Source organism: Rousettus aegyptiacus, unplaced genomic scaffold, assembly GCF_014176215.1.
Source record: "Rousettus aegyptiacus isolate mRouAeg1 unplaced genomic scaffold, mRouAeg1.p scaffold_m13_p_3, whole genome shotgun sequence".
In the NCBI taxonomy this organism is placed as follows: Eukaryota; Metazoa; Chordata; class Mammalia; order Chiroptera; family Pteropodidae; genus Rousettus; species Rousettus aegyptiacus.
Genome location: NW_023416306.1, coordinates 118,480,229 through 118,504,119, shown reverse-complemented (window position 1 = coordinate 118,504,119; position 23,891 = coordinate 118,480,229). Strand labels below are relative to the sequence as shown.

At 36.4% G+C, this 23,891-nt stretch overlaps 1 long non-coding RNA gene across 1 annotated transcript in view; it reads right to left on the bottom strand.

Moving 5' to 3' along the window:
- The window catches only part of LOC107514965, a 316,337-nt gene that overhangs the window by 52,274 nt on the left and 240,172 nt on the right, over positions 1–23,891 (bottom strand). The gene's annotated exons all lie outside the window — the stretch shown is intronic.

Sequence of the window (23,891 nt, the reverse complement as noted above, 5' to 3'; positions counted from 1 at the left end):
ACCTGTGAGTCAATGAGCTTCAGAAGTACCGGTGAGTCAGAGATTTGCAAAAGGTTGCATAATCTGGACAAAAACTTGTGTCTTCTAGCTCACACCCCATTATCTAAATGCAATGTGGATAGACTTACACACATACACATTCCAGTATAATTCTCATAACTCTACGTATCTCTTTAAGAACTATATGAAATTCCATAGAATAGATATGTCATTTATTAAACCACTTCCCTCTTGGTGAGAATTTAGGTTGTTTTTTTTGTCATATTTATAAAGCTATAATTAATGAGTTACCCTTGTATGTTTACATACATGCACAAGTACTTCTACATAATTCCCAGAATTAGTACTAATGATCAAATAGATTATATATTTTCTAATTTTGAAAGATTAGCAAAATCTACTAGTATGTTTTATTAGGATTCTCTGTCTCATTAAAAGTGAAATTGGCCTATACTTTTATCTGATCAACTTGTCTTGTTTAGGTTGAAAGGTTATGCTAGATCTATTAAATTATTTGAGAAGCTTTGCATCTTATTCTATGCTCCGGAACTATTTAAATAACAGCAAAAAAAATCTGTTCCTTAAAGGTTCTTTAGAACTGGTTACTGAAACAATCTAGGCCTCATGCTTTAACTATCAATATTGTTACTGGCTGTTACAGATTCTAGTCTACAGACTCAAAAGACATAGTAACTTTAATTCTGTGTTTACTTAGCTTTAGGGATAAATACAACTCAGGAAAGGCAGTATTTTTATCTCATCCAGAGGACCAATAGTTATCCAGGTTTATGACTATTTTTTGTCCCTTCATACATATGAGGTGTGTACAATTGCCCTGAATGAGACCCAAGGCATATGTGGGACACCTTGATATACAGAAGCTACAGCTTCTATTTCCCACAGTGTTTTATGCCATTTTTTTCAGGTAGGACCAAGGCCTGTATGAAGCTCACATCTCCATCAGTCTGGAGTGTCGCCCAGATTGGGCTTCACGGCACATGAGGCATCACGTAGTCCATATTCACCTTAACTCTGTAGTTTCCAAAGAGGACCCAGATGTCAGGCAGGTTTGGATGTCAACCCATTACTTACACTAGTGGTCCTGCCAGAGATTTTAATCTTTCCTGAGTCAATTTCATCCTACAGAATTATGCATGTCATTTATACTTTCAAATTCATTGGCAAAAAGTTGGTTTTGTCACTGGAATGTCCCTTTACTAATATTTTGAAAGAAGCAGCTTCATGGCTTTATTGATCATATATTGGTTTTGATAATCCTTCAACCTCAGAAACTTCTGCTTTTGTCTTTATTAATTCTTACATCCTCTTTCTTTAGGTTAATTTTTCCCCTAGGTTAAGTTAAATATTTGGTTTATTTTCTCTCTCAACTGTTTTTTAATAAATGAATATTATTTCATAAAATTTTCTTCTTAGTATTACTTTAACTGCATTCTTAAAAGCATGTTTTCCTTTTGTTCATTTCTGAATGGATTTAACAAAAAAATTAAAACAAATTAGCCAAAGTTATTTGTAAGTGTATTTAATTTCTAGGAATGTCTGTTGCTACTTTAACTGCTAATTTATTGCAATGGACTTAGAATATGACATTGTAATTTCTACTTTTTAAAAAAGTTGACTTTCCTTAATCAAATTATATAATAAGTCAGGGTTGTTAATTGCTCAAATCATTTATAGCTTTATTTTTGTCCTACTTTGATTTTCTAGTTTCCAAGAGAAATATGTTAAAATTACAGTGTGATTGGTATTGTCAATTTTTCATTTCTAAAAGTTTTGGCTTCATATATTTTGGCATGTTCTCTACATAAACATTTGACTTATGTTGGTAGGATATGTCTCTTATCAATATTAAATTTATCTCTTAGCTTCCTTTAATATTTATATCTTTGAGATAATATTAATGTTGAACAAAATATTTGCTTAGTTTCTGTTTGATACCTTTTATGCTCTTTAATTTTTTTCTATGTAATTTTATTTAAAGGGTCTTATTGCATCAGTTTTGCTTGTTTACATTTGGATCTACTATTTTAGGAATTCTTTTGTAATGATATTAACCTTTACAACCATATTATCGACAAGTATTTAAATATTAAGTTTGATTTTTTTCACTGTTCCTGGAAACAGAAATAAAATACACACACATACACACACACACACACACACACACACACACCCCACCCCCTTCAGAATTTGAGAAGCTTGGAGTAAACTAAGTCATATCTCTGAAATGATCTACATTGTCCTCATACTTAAATAATTTGAGTATAGAATTTTAGACTCAAGCATTTTCCTTTGACAATTTCCTTAGGATTGTTTTTTTAGTATCTTTTGATTGCCTCTATGAAAATAATCAATAAATGTCTTAACCTGCATCTTCTAGAAAGCAGAGTTGGAGTCAGAGATTAATCTTTAACTGATGACACCTTATGGAAGGTGTAAGGCCATGGCAATAAAGATGAGGTTAAAAAAGAGAAGTGAGGTAATAAGATGCAATGTGATAGGTTACTATTCCAGTCACCACCTCACATGTGCCATGGAGAATTATCAGCTGTCTCAACAGATATGGTTCAAATTTCTCTGGAAAGTTTACATAGATAAAATGTACCTTTAAACAGTCTTTGCACGAAGTTTTGTTTGCCCATTTCTCTATTTCCTCATGGTGTAGGTTCATCCCCTGGGGCGGTAGCCCTCTCACACTCTTCCAGGTTGCCTCACCCTGTTCCTATGCAGCCACAGGAAGCTAATTCCCATGATCTTTGTTCTGAGGTGTGGTATTGCCTCCGGATCCAGAAATGTAGAAATGACAAAGAACAGTCAGGTGCTATATAGCATCCCAATCCCTCTGAATTTACACCTAAAATAAACCCTGTCTCGTCTTCTCTTGACTGGCTCCCGATTCACCATATGATATTTTCCAAAAGCCCCTAAATTATAGACCCTATAAGGAGTCTAATATCGGATTTCATCAAACATATTCAAGAGCTGCTATTTTAGATCCCATGGTTACTATTTTCTATGTTTACAAGTTTTTAATCACAATTGGCTTAGAGTAATCACAACCCTCAAAAGCATTATGGCTTCCATGTAAATGATTCACCATCCTGTATTTGTAGTAATGAGTTTAAGTTTGTAAATTACTGACATGTGACCTTATTGAATTTTATGATTCACTATGTATAGAAAACTTAAAAACCTGTCAAAAACTTGTATTTTTGATCCTAAAATACCCAGAACTTTTCTTGAGTCACCCAGAAGCAGACCCTGAGATAAGATTTCATGTCCAGTAACTTATAAAGAAAAAGCTCACCAGAGAAACCAGTAAGGAAGTGAGTCAGCTGGTAAGAGACAGGGAAGAAGCTAGGTCAGGGAACACTGATGTCTGCAGGACTATGAAAGCCCAGGTCCTTTTCTTCTAGTTAAGGCAAATGCTGATGAATAACTTGACTAAGTAAGCCCTTCACGGGGATGAGGGAGTAAACTCCCAGGCATTTGACTTTCACTGCCTGCATTCTGAGCACTAGCAGATGGCAGTTCTTTGAATAGAGCTGCAGGCACAGGCTGTTGGAAGCAACAGCACATCAAAGCCAGGAGAGGGACTCACAGAAACAGCAAAAGGAACCCAAAGGGACCTTCATGGAGCACTAACAGTTTCCAATATAGACAACTTCCTTGTTTTCTGGGGTGGCAAGATATTTCCCACTTAAAGAATGCATGTCTCCTTGGATAAAGTAGCTGAATCATCTTTGGGGCAGAATTACAGTCTTATTCTGGGGCATAAAATGGAACTGGAACATTTAAAGACTATAGTCTTGGCAATGGGATGCTTATTATTACTGCATTGGTCAAAGTCTCTAGCTGGTGATTTTCAATTGGCAGAGATGGGAAATATTTTTAAAGGGACAATAATCTTATTTCCAACTCAAGTAATTTGTGCAACACACCATGACCTCGAAAATGGCAGAGTCCATCTAGTACTAGATTCCCAAGTCAAAGTCCACCTCATTTTCCCAGCTAAACTGCTTTTCCACTGCCTCTTTTTTAGGCCCTGGAACAAAGCCAACTAACCACCTCCTTTCCCCCAAGCCTATGAAACTTGACTGTGTCCCAAAGGTCTGGGTCCTCATATAAGCAAAGGCCTTCCATTCTTCAGGGTGGATGCATCCTCCCAAGGGTGACTGAGATGACCCAAGCCTGCCCTCATGACCTGAGGTTGAAATATTCACAGATCAATTAGGACCTCAAAGATGATGAACTCGACTTGGTCAAGAGAAAATATTCAAGATTTAGGATTGGGCTTAAATGCACAACAGTCACCAAATCTGGGTCCAAGGGTAGAAGACTAATGCAACCATTCAGAGCTGGTTCTCCCTGGAGTTTCCCTCAGGATAGGTGCTCATACTAGGAGAGCCATCCATCATCTCTGTGTATGTGTGTTACCAGGCAACTTTATCTAGTAAAGACAAGTTTGGGACAGAAAGGATCTCGACCTATGTTCTAATTATAGTATGAAGGTGGATTTTCTTTCTCAGCACTGATTGAACCCTAGAGACTAGTATGGGGGCGGGAGTGGAGGGGAGGTGGTGGCCAGGAGGTATAAATTAGCTTTGAGAGTGGAAGGAGAAAAGTTTCAAATGAGAAGTATGTGAATGTGAATAAGATTGATTTCAGAAATGTGTCAGTTCCACTCCAAAGAAATGAGTGGTACTCTGTTTCCCTTTGCTGGTTGGTCAAAGGGGAACTAGAGCCATAGTCTGCATTCTCATGACTTCCCTGGGATAAGCAGACTCACTCTGAACAAGTTTGTACCTTATAAAAGATCAAGATCCTGGACATCTGGACTCCCAGCCCTCCAAACTGGAATCAGAAGTTAAATATCACCTTATAGTCGGCTTCCTAGAGAATCCAACCTACAACAAAGATTAGCATGCAGCAGGCCTATTAGAAAGCTTTTGTAATCAGTGCTGTGGGAAGGATTGAAGAGATTGGCAGAGGGAAAAATTGACTAGCAATGCCATCACAACAAAACATTGGCCAAAACTGTGAGCCTTTTTGAACCGGGGATAATATTTCAGTTTTCCTGAATTGGAGTGAGAAGTCCAAACCTTTATATCCCCAGATCAATGAACCATCAAATAAACACTGCCCAGGAAGGGGGGATGGCTTTCAAGAAAGTAGCTCTCTTCAGCTGAGATAATCTTAATATGGGCTGATAGCTAAGGACTGACCAGCTTCCCAAAACACTCCCAGCAGCTAGGGTAATAAATCTTTTGTTTCTGTAGAGGGACTTGGATGGCACATGATAGCATTCACTACCTACATCTTACTAGCTAGTCCCATAATCATAGCTGGTCTCCTAGATAGCCTCTGGCCTATAGGAATGCCTGACGTTACATAAATAAGCCAGATTAATCAATTCCACAGAAAGATTAGCTTTACATGGTAGATTTGAGTGGCCTCCCCAGTCTTATATCATGCCTAGCCCTTTCAGCCAGTCACAACTTGACAAATCCTTTCCTGAAATAAGTGAATGTAAATAGTCTTGATAACCAGACAGAAAAGTCATAGTGCTCATCTAGCAGACATCTGTTCCCTCTATCTCTCATTCCAGGTTTTTCTTCCTCAGATTCCCCTTTAGAATCTTCCCCTGGTGTAAAGAGACTCAGTAAACCTGGAAAACTTACTGGTAGTAAGTATAACTCTCAAGGTGGCCTAATTTCTCATTCAATTAGGATATTTCATGAAGGAGATTCTTTTTATCCTTATCTACTCTCTTGCAAAGCCTCACCAATGAGAAGTGAGGGTAGACAGGAAAAACATTAAACACCATTTAATTTTATTATTCATGTTAAGGTTGATGAGACTTGTAAAATAAATGGTAGTGATTCTCAGCATTTTCCTCCAACCTTGCTGCCACTATCAGAGCCACTGTTGTAGAGCTTGACCTCATGTTCCCCTGGGTTCACGTTGACATCCCAATAGGATAGTTTACAGAATCTGGCTAAAAGTCAGCTGTGACCCACCACAGGGGCAGTGTCAGATGCAATAATAGACTAAGTACTGACATTTTCAAACCTTAATCAAGTGTTTTTAAGGGATCTCAAGAAATATCCATGGGCAGAAGAGTTGAGGGCCAAAGGATTTAAGACTTTCAGTGCTTTTTATAAAAAAAACTATAAAAGTGGACCTTTTCAGGGTTTTAAGCATTCACAGATCTCTTATTTTCCCTCTGTCCAGCATTTTGAAGCATAATTACCAGACTTTACACTGGTATGAGGGAAGGCAAGTTGGTGCACACTGTCATGAGATGGGAGGTGTAATCCTAGTGCAGCAGAGTGATGTGAAGCAGAGAAGGAAGGAGAGCATGTTAAACAGGGGGTGTTACCAAGCTAACAGCCATTTCATAAAAAGTAGAGCCAGTTGTTAAGTCTCATGCTAAATCTTCCCGATGGACCATGTGGAAGAGACCACCTTGCCTTAGAATGAGTCCATGAATGAGAAACTAGAGACAGAAAAGAAAGCCAATTGATAAACCCCACTCCTTTTCTACAATAAAGTTTGTCCCATGGAGTAAGAACTATACCACTCTGGGAAGCCATGGTAGAAGCCAGTTTCATACCCCACCAGCACTATGCTACTCTGAGGTCCAGAAGAGGTGTGAGGACGCATAGCCTTTATGGAACTGGTTGGGTTGAATCTAGATGCTTAAACCACTGTGGCTTTCACTAAGGAAGTACAATAGAAGATATGCCAAAGCCTGGGCCTAATTCAGGAGGAGACTGAGACAGTTGGTGGCATTAGGAAAAGGCTTCTAAGCACAAGGTCTCTTACTCTTCCTATTGGGCAATTGCTAAGGCCTGTGGGGTAGTTGTCACCATAAAAATATTGGGAGGACCAAAAACTGAGTTCAGTACAGCCACAAATTTAGAAATCGGTAAAGTTTCCCCCAAATATGGGATTCACAATTACACCCATCAGAAGCAGACGCCAGTCATGTGGAACCCCACCATACTCCACAATCCTTCCTCCTGTGCCCACACCTGCAGTGCAGCGGCAGTCACCCCTCTGGTGAGCCATGTCTGAGCTAAAAGAGAAGTTACCTTCTACCCAGTTCTGCCATTTTAGCCCTCCAGATCTGAACAACAATCATTCAATTAATGGATGCCTACAACAGACTGCAAAATAAGTGACAGAAACTGATTATGGAGTCAAAAATTCTACACAGAGAGTGGAATTTAACAATATTTAAATATATTTAAAGAGAAAATTCTGATGAGGTAGTTAAGGTTGGTTTGTAAGTTATGTAAAAAGTTTATATTGATAAAGGTCATACACAATTTTATAAAGAAAAAAATTTTTTGAGGGAATTTCAGGTTGGATATACTCATTTTGAAAAACTTTATAAAATTCTTATGTGGGTATGCACTAGTAGGGAATCACTATTTGTATGAAAGTTTGGTATCATGTCTTTTGAAATAACATTTCCTGAAGATGAGCCTGCTCTTCTTTTTGAATCCCTAATACTCCTTTGCTTTGTTTTTCAAACCTTAATTAAAATATGCATGTTCTAGAAAAGTGTGTTTCACTAGGACACTGAGATGATACTTCAATCACTGACTTTTGACAAGCTACTGCTGCAGATGCAGAAGCAGCAGGAACAAAACTCTGATATGTGCTTGTGTGAATGCACTTTGCTTCTGCCAATTTTTATTATTGACCATGCAGGAGATGAAAGTACTAACTCCCTGACTACATGAAACAAGGTGGGGGAAAAAAAGTGTATTCCATGTTATTCCTTGACATTACACTGAAGCAATATCTTGGGTCATCCCATGGCCCAGATATGACTGCCACAGGTAGTGATATAATAATAATAAATTGCCGTGCTTGCTCTGATGCTGCTAAGAATCCCTGAGGACCATAGTCAACATCTTAAATGAACCATGGTGGAAATGCACAGCACATTTAGATTCAGACATCTGGGCAAGTCAATCACTTAACTCATTCATATTCAGTAGGCTTCCACAACCATCTAATTATTCCAGGATTTAGTCCATTCCACCTCCTAGGTAATGCTATAGTTTCACACAGTATGGATTGCCTATACTGAAATGCTGAAAACAGCTCTAAATTATGTTTGATGACTATTAAGCTTTCTGGTGAAACTTCCTCTAGCACCATGTTTGAAGGTCAGAGTAGGGGGGCACTGCTAAGAAGATATCTGGTGTTGGGTTAGACCACATGGTTCATAAAATAATCTCGAAGGATTTGGAGAAAAAGACGGATTGCCCCTTCTTTCATGCCAAATCTTCCAGGGCTCATGGTTTAAGTCTTATTGGCCTAAGCAACTGGATTGTTGATTGAGAGTTGCTATAAGCAATCCTCACAGCTGAGATGAACCCCATCGCTACCCAAAATTTGGTTTGGATGTCAAGATAGATGATATGACACACAAACCAAGAGGAATACACACATGCATATTACTCACATAAAGAGGGTTTCTAGAGAGAGCCGAGCAAGCCCCCAGGCATGCCCAAAAATAACTTGAGACAGGCAGATTGGGGAGACTGGCTTGGACTACACTGGGTTAGAGGGTGGGACTAGTTCAATGTACTCACTGGGACTTGTGCAGTTTGAATTTCCTGGAGCACCAAAGGGAGTGGGTGGGCTGTCTTATTGGCTTGCTTTGATATGGGGCAAGAGGGAAAAAGGAATGGGTGAGGTCTGAAAGTTATCAGCAGTCAAACATCAAAAATTAAGTTAAATTCTTGATTACAGCTTACCCTTACATTTAATGACTGAAATGTGCCATGTTTCATTTCAAGGAATTTGAAATTAAATCAGTGATTGTTGACACTCTATGAAGTCTTATAGCCTGAGGCCAGTAAAGGAAATGAAAATTCTACTACTATCTTATTCAAAAACCCAGAAGTAGATATTTTGGGATGTGGCTTTATTCCTTGGTGAGTATCAGTAATGTATAGAATTTCAAAGGAAATAAGTATCTTGATGAGGCTATGCATTGTGGCTTTAATGTGTGCAGAGACATACATAAGCGTAATTTAGATTGAGGGTTTCTTTGAGGCAAGAGATTCTGCTTTTTATCCAAATGGGAAAACCTTAGATAAAGAATTGTTGCTGCCATGGCCAGACAGATGGCCTGACCATCAGCAATGGCCTGAGAATATGTCAAAATTTACAGACGGGGATGATTGTTAAATGAAACAACCAGTGAAAAGATAATAGCCTGAAGATCCACCAATGTGCTGACCCTTGGGTCTTGTGGGTTTTTTGTTTGTTTATTTTAATCACGGGTGTCCCAGTTAAAGAATAAAGAGCAGCAGCTGTCCAGTGACCTATATCACATGTGATGGTGACACTGTCTTCTCTAAAGTGTGCAAACTCCTTTTGCTGTTACTCAGTTAATCCCAAAGGAATTCCCCTAGTATCCAAAGGGTTTGGAAAAGAGGTGATCTCCTCCAACACTGTGATGTCTGGCAAGGGACTGAGAACGGCGGGGACTACCGCTCTTGAAAGTAGGATGAGCCAGAAGGCACAGGTTTGGCTCTATCCTGTAGGTGCTATTTTTTTTTCTTAGAAAATAGGCAACAGTGTCCATGCTGACCCTGTTGGTGCTGCTTCCATGACCCATGGCATAATGAGCAGGTGAATATAGAGAGTCATGGGCTCAGGGCATGTGAGAGTCTCCATTTCCAGGAAAACTCAGCATGTGATCAGCAATTGCCATTTTAATGATGTAGCATGGAGCCAAGAAACAATTTTTTTTTTTTTTCATCAGAAAGCCATGGGCAACTTATAGCCATCATGGGCAGTCCAGAGACTCCAGGAGGCATGAGAGGAGGCTGCTAATGTATTTATGGTACAGGAGTCTCTTGGGAATTATCAGCATGTTTCAATTTGGGCAAATTTCAGAGACTTCTGTTACATGGAGCCCTAATATAGAGGAACCAACTTGTGAGTACAAGCTGGCTTTAGGAAAATTTGTAATATGATGCCTCCAGAACCCCAAAATGGTAGCATTTTTTTTTTAAGTTGTGGGTGCTGAGAGGGTCGATAGTTATTTTTTGACAGTCTCAGGGATGGAGGAGTCCTCAGCTTGACAATTAACAGGAATTTACCTGAGGTAGTGGGACTTTGCACTATATGTGGGCCAATGGGTAATTCCTTTTTGTGAGTTCCCCTGTGATTATCTGTATGTCCTGATTGAATGTATCAAACAAATTCTTAGCTGAGGATGTCATCAGTATATTATATAGTGTGTACCTATTCTCCTGGAGAAAGTTAGATGTGGTTAAGGTCTTGCCTACAAACATGTTGAAATACTCCATGGAGAGATGAGTAAATGTATTTTTTTCCCTTCGAAGGTAAAAGCAAACTGCATCTGAGAGTCTGTTGAAGTAGGCATTGAATAAAGCGTATTTTAAAATCTATGACTAAAAGTATTTACCAGATTGGATGGAGCCAATAATAAAAGAATACTGGATACAGAGACATTAATGAGCAGGTGTCTGACATTAAGATTGTGGTAATCCACTGAGGTGCTATTCATTTTTTGTCAATTTAATAGGCAAATTGAACTATTAAATGGAGAAAATGGAGAGAGTGACATCAGCATTATGGTGGCATAAGTTATTTCATCTTTTCTTCCCCCTGTTTCATTAAAAATTAGGCGTCCACCCGCAAACAAAAGCACCTTTGTAGCAGTTCTGAGACCAAGCACTATATGCCAAGGGACCCAGGAGGTCTCATCTACCTGTGTATCCTGTGCCAGACGAACAGCTCAGTACATGAGTAAAGCAGTGAACCCGCCCCAACTCCTCTTGTGGTGGTCAGAGAAAAACCTAGATTGCTGATCTGAGCAGGTACCCATGAATGAGAAACTGCAGAAGTCCAGCCTTCCAGAGGGGAGATTACAGCAACATCACTGGAGCAAAATAATTAGAATGAAAAAGTGGACACAGAGGAGACAGAAGAGTTTTATCAGCACTGCCCAACCACCAAGGCAACACTGGATGGGGCTGAAATATCAGGCAAGAGTGACCTCTCCCACAGAGGAAAAGGCAAGCAATGAGTGAGTGCCTGGCTAATCCAGTAGTGTGGGATAGGGCTGGAGAAACCTGTTTGTCTCCTGTAGCACACACAGTCCTGAGGCAGCACCTCAATGACTGGGAGGAGGAAGGAGATAAGGAAAGAGCAGATAAGAATATTGATGGGCAATGAATGAACTTGGTTCTTGCTGATTGCACTCAGCAGGAAGTTCACCCACAAGCCTTCACAATCATGGATGTCCCTACTGGGTCCTCAGTCACCCCCAATGCCCTGAGTTTAAAACCCATACCTTTCCCACTCTTTCAGCTGGCTCCTGTATGTGCTTCCTTGAGCAACAACAAGAGCAAGCTTCAGTAGACAGGAAGGGCACTCAGAAAATAGGCAAAGATGTACAGACAAGGAAGAAAACACAAAATTGAACTATAGTGCTATATTCTGGAAAACAAAAAGGAGGTTTTGTTCAGTGCGTTATAAAAACCAGAGAACGTGTAAAAGCTTCAAAATTTTTCCACAAGAAAAAGTAAGAAAAGAGGAATAGATATACCCATACAAAGGCACTGAAAACCTCAGTTAATAACACCAATGAAAAGAATACCCCATCAAAGGCAACTAGCAAAGATTTAAGAAGGTGTCTGCTATTTCAAATGTGAAAATAGCAACACGAGATGATACGAAGAACATGAAAAGTCAAGGAAATGTATCATCAACAAAATATAATTTTCCAATAACTGAACTCAAAATAATGAAATTTTATGGTCTAGTGGATAAAGAATTCAAAATAGCTATTCTGAATAAACTCAGTGAAGTACAAAAACAAAAACAAGAAAACCTCAGAAAGACAATTTTACAAATTCATGAAAATATAGAGATTCAAAATGAGATACTTTCTAAAGAAATAGAATACATTTAAAAAGCAAGCAGAAATACTGGAGCTGAAGAATTCAATGAATAAAATGAAAAATGTAATAGAAAGTATCTGCAGAAGAATAGCAAATAGAAGACAGAATAAGTGAGTTAGAAGATGGGAATTTTGAAATAACCAAGTTAAATAAAAAAGAAAAAAGGTGAAAAAGAGCAAAGAATGCCTACTTGATCTCTGAGAAGCCATCAAGTAAACAATTATTAAAATAAGAAGAATATGGAAAAAAAATTGAAAATGGAAACACAACATAGGAAAATCTATGGGATGCTGCAAAAGCAGCTCTGAGAGGAAAGTTTACAGCCATTAATGCATAAGAAAATGAAAGGTCTCAAATAAACAACCAAACTTAAAACATCAAGGAATTAGAAAAATAAGAACTAACCAAGCCCAAAGTTAAGAAGGAAAGAGCCAACAAATGTCAGAGCAGAAACAGAGACAAGAAAAACAGTAGAAATAAATCAATGAAACTAAGAGATGGTTTTTCAAAATGACAAATAAAATTGACGATGCTTTAGCTGGACTAAGAAAAAAAGAGAAGATTCAAACAAATATGTAGGAAATGAAAACAAGAGACATTACAACTGATACTACAGAAATACAAAACAAAGATTATGAAAATGATTATATACCAACAAATTGGATAACTTAGAAGAAATGAATAAATTCCTCTAAATGTACAACCAACCAAGAATGAGTTAGGAAGAAACAGAAAATGTGAATACTCATACAAGCAAGAAGATTGAATCAATAATCGAAACATCACAACACAGAAAACTCCAGGACCAGATGGCATCACTAACGAATTATATCAAACACCTAAGGAAGGAAGAATTAACACCAATTCATCTCAAACTCCTCTAAAAAGAAAGAATATGGATTATTTTCTCATTTTACAAGTCCAGAATTACTTTGATACCAAAGCTAGATAAGGACACTATAAGACTAATATCTCTGACGAATATCGATGCAAACATTCTCAACAAAATGTTAATGAATCAAATTCAACAACACATTAAAAGAATTATACAACATGACCAAGTGAGATTATCACTGGGATGTAGGGATGGTTTGACATATGCATATCAATAAATGTACCATACCACATTAATAGAGTGAAAGAAAAATCATACAATCACCTCAATAGATGCAGAAAAAGCATTTTATAAAATAAAACATTCATTTATGATAAAAATCCTCAACAAATTAGATACAGAAGGAACATACCTCAACATAATAAAGCCTATATAGTACAAACCCACAAGTAACATTATATTTAATGATGAAAAATTAAAAACTTTCCTCTTATATCAGAAACATAACATGGGCGCTCACTCTTACCACTCCTCTTTAACATAGTACTAGAAGTTCTAGCTAGAGCAATTAAAAATAAATAAATAAAAAGTATGCAAATCTGAAATGAAAAAAGTAAAACTGTCGTTTGCAGATGATATGGTCTTATATATAGAAAATCCTGAAGACTTAATCAGAAAAGTGTTGGAAGTAATCAAAGAATTCGTTACCATTTCTGGATATAAAATCAACATACAGAAATGGTTTCTATACACTAACAACATTTGAAAAAATAACAAAAACTATCCATTTACGACAGCATTAAAAATAAAATACTTAGTAAAAGTTTAATCAAGAAAGTAAAATATCTATACAATCAAAACAAACAAAAGTTTGATGGATGAAATTAAGGAAGACAAACAAATGTAAAGATAGCACATGCTCATATATCTGAAGGATTATTATTGCTAAAATGTTCATATCACCCAAAGCCATCTATAGATTCAATAATATCCCCATCATAATTCCAAAGGCATTTTTCACATGAATAAAAAAGTAGTCCTAAAACTGGTATGGCAGCAGAAAAGATCCAAATAACCAAAGCATACATGAAAAAGAAAAAGAAAGACAGAGGCATCAACTTTGATTTCAAACTATACTATAAAGCTATGGTAATTAAAACAGCATGGTGGTGGCACAAAAAAAAAAAAAATAGAAAGACCAATGAAACAAAATAGAGCACCTAGAAATAAACCCTTACATTTATGGTCAGCTAATATTTGACAGTTTTCAAGAACACTCACTGGAGCAAGGACAGTCTCTTCAGCAAATGATGATGGGAAGATTGGATAATCAAACTTCCCATCGCCATTGCAGAAAAATGAAATTGGACTGCTATCTTACATCATTCACAAATATGAACTTAAATGGATCAAAGATTTAAATATATCATAAAATTCCTAGAAGAAAACATAAGAAAGAAGCTCCCTGCCATCAGTCTTGGCAATGATTTTTTAGATATGAACTCAAAAGCAAAGGCAACAAAACAAAACTAAACAAGTTAGACTACATCAAACTAAAAAGCTTCTGCACGGCAAAATAAACAAAAATAAAAAGGCAACCTATATAATGGGAGAAAAATTTTGCAAACCATATATTGAACAAGGGATTAATATTCAAAAATATAATGAATTCATACAAATCAGTAACAAAAAAAATCCAACTTAAAAATGAGTGGAGGAACTGAATATATACTTTTCCAAAGAAGACACCCAAATGCCAATAGGTACATGAAGAGGTGCTTTATCACAAACTATCAGGGAAATGCAAATCAAAACCACCATTAGCTATCATCTCACACCTGTTAGAATGGCTATTACCAAAAAGACAAAAGACAACAAGTATTGGCAAAGATGTGGAGAAAAGGGAACCCTTGTACACTGTTGACAGGAATATAAGTTGGTACCAGCAATTACTAAAACATATAGAGATTACTCAAAAGATTAAAAACAGAATTACCATATGATCCAGCAGTTGCATTTCTGGGTAAATATCCAAAGGAAACGAAATCACAATTATCAAAGAGATAATTACATTCCATGTTTTTATTTACGATAACCAAGATATGAAAACAAGTGCCCATCAATGAATAAGTGGATAAAGAAGATGTAACACACACACACAATGAAATATTATTCAGCTATAAGAACGGAATCCTGTCATTTGCAACCACATGGAGGTACCTGGACAATATCATGTTGATTGAAATAAGCCAGAGAAAGACAAATACTGTATGATCTCACTTATATGTGGAATCATTATGCCATACACTTGGAACTAATATAACTGTAATTGAAAAAAAATTTTTTAATTAAAAATAAATAATTTTTAAAAGTAAAATAGAACTCAGAAACAGAGAGTAGAACAGTGGTTATCAGGCGCTGAAGGTGGGAAGCAGGAAATAGGGGGAATGGGAAGATGTTGGTCCAAGGGCACAAAGCTGCAATTTTGTAGGATGAATAAGTCTAGAGATCTAATATACAGATGTGATGACTTACTTAATACTCTACTGAACACTGGAAATATGCTGAAAGTAGATTTCAGGGGCACTCATCACACACACAAAATGGTTAACTATGTGAGAAAATGATATATTAATTAGCTAATTATTTCACTATGTATATCACATCATCATTTTGTACACTTCAAATATAATTTTTATTAATATTTTAGAAAGCTTCCTAGGAGTCTATATAATATTTCATGGGCAGAATTAGTCTGTGTGAAATTAATTTTTGATATTTTCAGCATATAATACATCCTTTCTAAATTGAAAAAAAAAAGGTAAGAGGAAGGAAAGTATTTCACACTAGGAAAAAAGAATTAGCTCATTATTAAGTTGCACTGATGCCCTGCAAAAGATAATAAAAGATAAGAGCATTGAAATGTAAAGATGAAGACCAGAGAGGACTCTCAGATGTCAAAGAGGCCTTATCTTGTACAGTGGGATATCAGAGGGAAGACCAAACTCAGGATTTAATAGTAAAAATCATAGCTTCGAGACTGTTCGACCAACAAGCAAGTCTGCTGGGTAAGCCCGGGACATATGGGGTGAGGACAGGTAAGTAGATGTACCTGGAAGCTTTGGCTCACCAGATTTTTCTGAACTCTCAGAACTTGCAGACAGACCTGCCCTTTCTCCCTATTAAGAGCTAGAAATCCCTTCATGTGGGAGAACACTTCTGAGACCTGTTACTCAGAAGGCAACAGAAGGTCCTCTCAGAATCTACTGTCACCTTCCTAGCTGCTAGACCAATAACTCAGGTGTAGTTAACACTCCTGGAGGTGTGCAGAAACTGATAGAGGAGGAGAGGAATGATATCTTTGAAAAATTGTAAGAATTAACCAGATTATACTGACAGGAGCCCGGGAAGTAAAAGTGGGCCTGTATTTTTAAAAAGCTTTACCTAAGGGGCTAGAAGATAAGACTGGGTAAGGAAGAGTTTGACTCAGGGAGCATTCTCTCAAGATATGAGATTTACACCTTGAGAAGAACCCTAAGGAATTGGCATAAATCACTGCTAAAGTGTCACCAAGAAGTCTGGAGAAAATGAAGATCCATACTGAGTGAAGTTGCAATGCCTGAGTTTCCATGCCAATTGTAGAGGAAGGAAGTAGAAGGCTCAGATATGCTGTGCAATGTGATACATACAGTTAACAATACTGTATTGTGCACTAACTTATTAAGAGGGTAGATGTCATGTTAAGTGTTCTTACTACAATGAAAATAAACATAAAAAGAAATAGAAGGCTCAGGAAAGTACGCATTGCTGGAATGAACGTATTATATGAGACCAAAAGACCCATCAGAAAATTATGTTCATACTATTCACTAAGAAAATCAGGAATTCACTAGTGAGGAGACACTAGCATCACTTAGAAGTTCATCCAGGGTTGAAAGAAGTGGTCACAGAGCCTGACTTATTAATAGCAATGGGGGAGAAAGGGCCTCAAAGCAATACAGCCTAGTTGGCGGTATGCTTAACTTTCAGAAGCTAGGGTATTTCAATTACCATAATAATAAGCAACCTCATACTAACAGCCAAGGGGGCTTGACCCATAGAAGATTGTGGAGATGATTAATAGGAAATAGTTCCCTAGGGGATAAATAGATGAGCAACCAATGAGGGTACTGCTTGAAAAAGTATATAATTGAAAGAGAATAAATGATTAAGGAGTTACAAATGATAACTCCAATAAAAATTTAAAACCCCTTGCCAAATTTCCAGACTTAAGCCATATTTCAGATGCGTAACCTCATGACTAAATTGGTGACCAGGTAATCAAGACAAAGGACCCTGAAACCTCACAGCAAGTATATGCTAACACGATTCCACTAGACTTTCTCAAGGAGACCAATATCACTTACTTGGGTAACTACACGCTAGGAAAAATAGAATACTTTGACAGCTCAGACCCTATAACTTATGGCCCTCAAAATGTCTTTGATAACCAAAGACCTGAAACACTATCGAGTGGTTCAGTTAAAAATGGGGGCATAAAGGAGACAGGAAATAAATGGAGTTCTTGCCAAAATTCAGCTTATGGTAAATTTATTGGATCCATGGATCCACTTGGTAGTCGTTTCCCTAGTAACCTATTTTATAATTGAAACTGATGTACTTGGCAGTTGAAGTAACCCTCACATTGGTCTTTGGTCTTTCCCACTATTATAATTGTTCCCTAGAAACCAAATGGAAGTTTCCAAAATTCCAACTTCCTGGCCGGTACAGTAAATCAAGAACAATATCACATTTCATGGAAGGTAAAGACTGGTAAAGATTACCATCGGAATTTAAAATGTGAAAAATGCACAAGTGTTCCTATCATATTTCCCTCTTATTTCCTTATGAACACAGATGGATCCTAGAGAATGACTGTAGACTACTATAAGTTCAACCAAACGGTAGTCCCAATCATAATTTCCATGTTGGTTATAGTATCACTGCTAGAGCAGTTATAAGATATTCAGCCATTGGTTTAGAAATGGGTTATTTTCTATCCCAATTAAGTAAGGCCAGATACAGTTTGCATTCACATAGAATGGACAACCATACACATTCACAACAAAGGCTCTGGGGTTTCTCGAGTAAGGATAAGCCATCTGCAGCAGAGAATTATCCATCTTTTGACAAACATCTCAACATGTTCCTGAGATTCTATATAAATGAGTGCTTGACCATGGAACACCAAGTGCCCGTGGACCCAGCGGTGTCCATAATGACTTACCGGGACCCTCCATATCAGCTGCCATCTAGACCCCTACTCTAACTTTTACCAAGTTGCTTTCAACCCTTTGAATTCTAAAGAGTTGTCCCTTCACTACAGAATCCACATTGTTTTATTATTCTGTGACAATTAACAAACCAAGGGGATTCCCTTTGCCTCCACCCAGCAGTATTTTCTCAGAATCTTGCACTAATCTTTTCCACTAGTCCCTCCTGAATGCCTGTGTGCCGTTGGGGCTTCCATGGTACTGAGTGAAATCCTCGTCTGCCCTGTCAACAGAGCACAAGTGAGCGTCTTGAAAATTTCAGTTTTCAATTGCTTTCTCATTATCTGTGCCCCGAACAGTATCATTCTATTTCCTTGTTGTGGTTAATTAGAGAATCATTAGAGTCTCTCTTAAATTTGGTAATAGGAGCTTCAGCTAAAACCTTATTATTGTAGCTCCATCTATCATTTGTTCTAAATGGGTCAACTTATATCTCTTCTTTTACTCATTTACATATATCTTTATGTTTGCTAGAAGTTATTTCATAAGGTGAGATCTTTTCAGCCCTCTGATACATAGTCAAAAACCTTAAGACTACATACAGACGTTTGGAAAATATTTTTAAGAGTATCTAAATGTTTTAGATGAGACCAAAATTCTGAAATCTTATTCTGTTTAATGCCACTAAGATGCTAAATAATTGCTTATAAACTGAAGTGGAAAAGTGGCAGTTAATGGTGATGGGCCTTAATAATTCATTATTTGAGGTCAGCATCATCCCTTGGCCAGAAATCGTTACATCCTTAGGCTTCAGAAACTCTGAGAATAGTCTTTTTGGATACCTCCTAATTTTTTCAGCACGCAGAACAGCTCTTCCTGTTGGTTGACCCAATATTTGGAGCCATGTCTCTGAAGATGTACTCAGGTTTGGAGCTGGAGAGGTACTTTTATAACCAAACTTGTGATCCTCTTTCTGAGATAGACTGGTCTCACCTTCCATTCTTCATCCACATTATCATAAAATATTTAAGGTAAGAAACTTAGAGATCACCATCCAGATTCTCACCCTTTCCTAAATTAATCTTGTATTTGAAGAATAATTAGTTTCCTCTGAAATTACTAGCAAGTCCGCATGGATGTTCTCTATACATCTTACCAAGAATTTTATGCAGCTAGAGCATATATTCATTTTCATCGTTTTCACAGTTCATCAATATGCCTCCAAACCCAGTGATCTTAGTATCCAACAACCATTCCTTTGTAGAAAAATCATATAACTGCCTTTGGCCCTAAATTTAATTTGCACTAAATGTAGAGGCAGTAATTTCCTATAATCAAAATGTTCTCTGTACTGAGAATCAAATGACAAACTCCCAGGCCTAAATTACACTAACTTCCTAGCCCAAACCTACCTAATGTCAGTCTCCCAACTTTTATTTTCTTTCTTTTCCTTCCAGTGATTTCTCAAAGTCCCAAGTGAGGAGAAAGACATTTCATAGTGCTTCTCCATAAACAAACCAAGAAAGTACCTGCTTTTCTTGTGGTTCTTTTTCAGTTAACAATATTGCTGCCTTAATTCTCAAACTAGAAACTTTAGAGATAATCATCTTTTAAAATGGCAAATAAATAGATGAGACAGAGACATAGTATTGTCTTAGTGTACCTCACCTTTCCAATACATTCTTTAATCTCCATTCTCATCATGCTGGATTTAGTTTAGACTGTAATCATTTGGACCATTTTAACAGTTTTCAGACTGTTCTGATGGCGTCTACTCTCTAAGTCTTTCCAATTCAGCCTCCATGTTACTGCCAGAGTGATCTTTCTAAACTTAATTCACATGCCTTGCTTGGAAAAACAACTTATTCTTGCTACAAGTAAATAGGAATTATCTCTATAATGTATTTAGGGTCTGGGTCTGTGAGGTTGCTTCATATAAACTTTTATTCATAATCTACCAAGTTCTGGAATGTTTTACAAAGTCATGAAATATACTTGAAGTACTGGATAGCAGAATGTTATTTAATTTTGAGAGTTAACTATATTCTCATTCACTGTCTCTTGCTAAGAACTTTAGGATTATCAATCTTGTATTCAACAAGTTGCTTATATATCTGATATTTGTGCATACTGGGACAATTTTATCTTCATCTTAACTGCAAATCCGTAGGGCTTTGGATATTTTCACAGAGACACAGAATTATTGAATCTTACTTTCTGAGTCCTTTCATGGTCTATAGGATCAGATGGATTTTATACTTGCTGAAAAAAATATTTGGATAATGTACTTTACCAAGCTACAAAAGGAACAAATTAATTTCTGTATAATAATGCAGGGATAATGCATTTAAAGAGAAAGATGACACTTCAGTCACAGAATGTAGGGCTTTGGATTATGTGGCTACAACTACCAGTGAAAACTGTTGAATTTCCCAATGTACAGTTGAACCCAAAAATCTAAAGTACTGAATAGCATTTATAAAACCATAGGGTATAAGACACTACTAATTAGGTATTATGCAGACATACTGATAAAATTAAAGATCTATTTACTGTTCAAAAGATAAAGTGATGGCATAAATACCATAAGAGAAATGGAAAGGGCTGTGAGGGCTTCAATCTCCAGTTGTGTGAAGCTCATAAAATATATACTATAGTAATGATATCGCAAATGAGTGTTGAAGGATAAACAATAGTAGATAAAGTAGAAGGCAGTCTACGTGAATCAAATAGTATGAATGCTGCAAAAACACTTGACATTTTCAAGTGAGTTACAGGTAAATGAGACCAGAACACAAGCTCCAGTATAAAAAGTACTCTGAAAATATTTCCTTAGTCCACCCTTCCACTCTTATACAAGACATTGGACACAACGATAAGAAGTTTACCCATTGCCTACAGAAATGTAATCACTGAAGACTTAGAAAAAAGTGATCAGAATTGTACTTTATAGAGATTAATTTGAGCAATAACAGCAGAGTCCCATAGGGTGAATGAGAAGAACAAAGAACAATCAGGCTTTCAGAGCAGCAATAAGGGACTCGTGTTGATTTCTGATAGTCTCTAGAACAGTTCTTAAATTTCCAATAAAAAATCTGGAAAGTGAAAAAAGTCTGCTTAGAGAGGTAATCTATCAGCATGGAAGTAAATATATGCTTCAACCCTTCCCCACGGTCTGCCCCTAGATTATAGAGGAAAGGTTCATATAACATGATTATGTAATAGCCGACCCTTTGCCTCAAAATCATTACCTACACGTGGAGTACTGTGTCCCTCTTGGCCCCCATCAGTATATCTTTCTATAAATATTCAAAAACAGTAACTCCAAGAAAATAATAGAAGAGAAAATGGAAGTGCCGGAACCCAATTATAAAACTATAACCCTAGTATTTGCCACCAGCTGGGTTCTTCACCTCTCTTGTCCACAGTATTCTGATAGATGTGATATTCCTCTGAATATAAAATATTTTATAACCATGCAGGAAGGGTAGAGTAAGACACTTCTATCACTATTGAATTGAGGTAAAAACAAAACTTCTGAAACACTAATAAATGGCTATGGAGCTATGCAAGACTGCTTCCCTTCCAGCTGTAAATCCAACAAGATGAGCGCAATCCACATAACACTTTTAAACATACCTTTAGTCAAGGAAGGTCTATTGGTTTTCATCTGTCTAACCAGTGAAAAACATACTACAAAAAAAGACATAAACTCAAGAGAGTTTATTTCCTAAAAATCACTTTCTAAAAAACAGAAAATTATTTGAGGAAAAATGGCTTGTCATCCTCACTAACATGCATGAAAATGTGGTCCCTAAGGAATGGAAACACAAAGTTATAAGAAATTCAATAGGTGAGAAGAGATAAAAATTGAGTAAAAAAAAAAAATAGCCTACAAATGTAGAGCAATTTAAATCTGCATTGAAATGTGGTAACAGAAAGAAATCTAACTATGATAAGTGAACACAGTGTAATATATATATATATGCCTTACTGTTAAAGTATACAACTGGAACTTATTGATTTCATTAACCAATGTTGACATAAAAAATAAATTAATTAAAAAAAATAAATTTGCATTGGAAGGAGAACTGAAGAGCTTTCACACTGCAGATAACAGAACCAGTGATGAGGAAGACACACTTGATAAGTTTTCCCTGAATGCAAGGAAATGGGTCAAAGTCAAAACGAGGTGAAAGAGTAGATACCCATTTTTCCTAGCATCTATAATTACCTATCTTCAGGAATAATAATGAAACAATTGCCGCAGCAAAATAACAAATAAAATTTCCTGAGATGAAAACCTTCATATGGGATTAAAAGTGTTCTTCAAATTCTAAGTAAAATTAAAAGACCAATGTTTAGACATATTTTAGCAGGGTTTTAAAACTATAAGTATAGGAAGATATTATTTAAAGTAAATACTGATTATATCTGTTTCTTACTGGTGTAATTCAATTTAAAATGTGGGGATTTTTTTGGTGATTGGTAGTGAGTTTTTTATTAATTTGTTGTTTTGTCTGAAAAATGGCCTTGACAGGTCTCTCTGAATGTATCTCAAAGTCGCACATATACGGGATAAATTATAGATGCAAGACAGTTGAACAAAGAATTAATCCTGAGAAATTCACCTAGAAAGCAGCTCAGAAATAATGTCAAAAAAAATGTGAAAGAGAAATGGGAACATAAAAGAAGCCCCAACATATGTCTAACTGAAGCTCTAGGTTGAGAAGAGAAGCAATAAGAAATAATGATGCTATACACTTTCACTCTGAAGATTTGTGTCTTTCCTCATTTCTAGCAGTGTTAACCAAGATCTAAGTAGAATTATTAAAAATAAATCTATATCTAGAAAAAGCATAGATTTCATATTAGTCTGCAGATTATCTTAGTCTAACTGCAATCCCAGAAGACACGAATAAATCAACATAAATAAATTATAGGAGAAAATAGCCTAAAATCTTCAAAATTCTGAGATTAATATAAAATGTGTAAGTTTTTGTAAGCCAGATAGATTACTATTCAAGAGTAAAGGAACGATAGGCATTTTCAGATACAAAATGACTAGATTCTTTCTTTCAATAGAATCTATAGATGGTAAACTCAAATAATTGCTACAGCAAGAAGACAGGAAGGAATAGAATATAAAACAAATGGTGAGCAAAAAACTGTGAAACATTGGTAAATATAACTAGTATCTGAAATTTTTTTGAAAAGTAGAACTAAGTTTATAAACATTAATAGAAAAGACAGAAGGAATGCTTTTAATATCTTTGGTTTCTTCCCAAAGAGAAAACACCAGCACACTAGTTATATACTGTGTAACTATAGATTTTATTACAAAATATAACTTTAAAATGTCTTTTAAAATTTAAATCAATGAGGGGAATAAATAGAATTTTATCAAGCCACAAGAAGGCAAGAAAGAAAAAAGATTAGATAGTAAATACACAATAAGCTTTTAGATATGTCTAAATATACCAGTAATTGTCACAAAAATGAGTGGATTCAAATCATCTATCAGATAAAAAGCAAACAAAAAAGTTATGTTTCAAATAAGATATGCCTAAAATGAACCAAGTAAAATATCTGATCTTTTAAAGTCCTTTTATTTCCTAAAATTACTGACCTAAAATTACGGACCTCCCACCCACCCAAGGAAAGCTAGTTTAAAGATATTATCTTCTAAATTGCATTACGAAAATATCCCAATATATACATCTAAAACATGGAAACCATAAGGTAAGATGAGACTTGGGTGTTCATTCGTTAGGATGATTCCTCTAGATAAGAGGAGTTTCAGGAAAAGATAAGCGAAGT